Raw genomic sequence first — 2,710 nt, forward strand, 5'->3', positions numbered from 1 at the left:
ATTTGTGCTGACCAAGGGAGTGTCAGCATGACGTCTCTTTTCAATAGCATCTGAGTAACAATATCAACGTGAATTTTTGTGTCCATATCAGCATCTTGCAAAGAGCCACATGCCTTTAAGATATACACGTAGGCGACCGCGTCTGGAGATAGCTCTCGCTTCACATCTTCTGAAACAGTCCACAGCTTCCTAGCCCTGCTCGTCAGTGCATTTGAAGAGATGCCGCTCTGAGCAGTAAGCTCCTCAAGCACTTTCTGTGCTTTTTCAAGTGCACCACATTTGGTATACATGCCAAGACAGTGCCAAGTACCTTGTTTTTTTCTGACAACCACTGGCTAACAATATCATGGTGAATTCTTTTGCCCACATCAGCATCTGCATAATGCCACATGTCTTAAAGATACAAGCGTAGGTGATTGCATTTGGGAGATCTGCCCTCTCTTTGCATCCAAGAGATGCTCTTCCGAACAAAAAGCTCCTTGAGCACTATTTGTGCTTTCTCAAGTGCACCACATTTGGCATACACATTGCCCAAGGGAGTGTCAGTATGACATCTCTTTTCAATAGCCTCTGAGTAATAATATCATCTTGAATTTCTATGTCCATATCAGCATCTTGCAAAGAGCCACATGCCTTTAAGATATACACGTAGGCGACTGCATCTGGAGATAGCTCTTGCTTCACATCTGTTGAAAACAGTCCACAGCTTCCTAGCCCCGCTCCTCTTGTGCATATCCTGCAATCAATGCATTTGAAGAGATGCCGCTCTAAACAGTAAGCTTGTCAAGCACTTCCTGTGCTTTCTCAAGTGCACCACATTTGGTATACATGCCAAGATAGTGCCAAGTACCTCGTTTTTTTCCAACAACCTCTCGCTAACAATATCACCTTGAATTCTTTTGCCCATATCAGCATCTGAAAAATGCCACATGTCTTGAAGATACAAGCGTAGGTGATTGCATTTGAGAGAGCAACCCTCTCTTTGCATCTACTAAAAAAAGCCCATCGCTTCCTGGCCCTGCCTTTGTTGGGCATATCCCGCAATCAGAGCCACATGTCTTGAAGATACAATCGTAGGTGATTGCATTTGGGAGAGCAGCCCACCAGCGCTTCCTGGCCCTGCCTTTGTTGGGCATATCCCCCGATCAGAGCCACATGTCTTGAAGATACAAGCGTAGGTGATTGCATTTGGGAGAGCAGCCCTCTCTTTGCATCTGCTGAAAAAGGCCCAGCGCTTCTTGGCCCTGCCTTTGTTGGGAATATCCTGCGATCAGAGCCACATGTCTTGAAGATACAAGCGTAGGTGATTGCATTTGTGAGAGCAGCCCTCTCTTCGCATCTGCTAAAAAAATCCCAGCGCTTCCTAGCCCTGCCTTTGTTGGGCATTCCCGCGATCAGAGCATAGCTCATTGAGCACAACGGATCTAATTTTAGCACAACCCTTTTTTAGCTTAGCGTTCCATTTTTCTTTGCCTTTAATAATAACCCAATGACATGCGGCCAAGTGGTGCATCTCTCCTTGCGGCATTCCCAAAATCTATTTTACGTAATCAAGGTAAAGAATGCAAGAAAAGTCAGGACATGTCAGGATGTGAAATAAAAAGATCCATTTACTATTTTAAAATTGACATAACATTTAAGGTAAGTCTCAATCATCACTGAAAATATTGAAAGTATATCTAACCCAACTCTCCTCTAAGGCTTCTTTTAGAAAGCCAACAAAAGCGAACGTGTCAGTCTCTAAGGTGCAAACCCTGTAGGTATGGTCCTCTGCCTCACAAGGGATCGACCAGTTGTGGACCCAAGCTCAAAATACAAAGCTTGCCTCTTCCCATTTGGCAAGTTGGAAGCCTTTGCGTTCGGCATGGAGCGCCGCCCGCTGCAATGATGGGTTCGAAAATGCGTGAATTTTTTTCAACCAACCAACGCCCGTCATGAAAGCATTTCTCCTTTGCCTCAAGTACTTTAGCGCACAATCTGAATGCTACCTTCGACGATGAAGGCCAAAGGTTTGAATGATAATAAGCCCCTTGTGCCGATCCTTTCGTTGGCACTAGATTAAAGGTGACCAGTTTTCAGACTTTCTAAAGGTGTTGAAACATGTAAGAATGCCTCTCCTCAACTTTCCATGAAAGTGACATATCTCATTAGCACAGATTAAGTCCTTCATTCCTCATCAATAGACAACCCCACATATATGGTGATCGAGGTTGAAAACCTAACATAAACATGAATGGACTAAACCTAGTCGCAACATGCTTTGCATCATGCTAAGCAAACAAGGTAATCTTTTCAATTGGATTGCTTCTTGCTAACGTACGCTCTAAGCATATTCTCTAGCACTAGATTAACACTTAGCATATTCTCTAGCACTAGATTAACACTTCCAAGTTGTTCATCTATCGTTGGTCTGTCGTTGGATGATTGGCAGTATTGAGTTGTGTTTCCCAATCGTTTAGAGACAATCTTCCAGAAATGATTGGTTAACATAGGTTCACTATTACTCACAAAATTGCGTTGCAGTCCATATAATTTATACAAATTGTGAACAACCAATTTGGTTAAAGAGTGGATTTGATTGGGATAAACTTATAAAGTTTAGGCAATCTATTTACAAGCACCCATACCAAGCCATCACCTCATATGCTGGTTGGTAGACCCACAATAAATCCCATAGAGATATTGTACTTGTGGTACAAAAAGCTTCATA

The 2,710-nt window shown here is 43.0% G+C and overlaps 1 pseudogene; it reads right to left on the minus strand.

Moving 5' to 3' along the window:
* Positions 1-607: 607 nt before the first annotated feature.
* Positions 608-1,936, minus strand: LOC147421580 (uncharacterized; annotated as a pseudogene).
* Positions 1,937-2,710: the final 774 nt, after the last annotated feature.

This window comes from Adiantum capillus-veneris, chromosome 27 (genome assembly GCF_014529385.1).
Source record: "Adiantum capillus-veneris isolate H3 chromosome 27, ASM1452938v2, whole genome shotgun sequence".
Lineage (NCBI taxonomy): Eukaryota > Viridiplantae > Streptophyta > Polypodiopsida > Polypodiales > Pteridaceae > Adiantum > Adiantum capillus-veneris.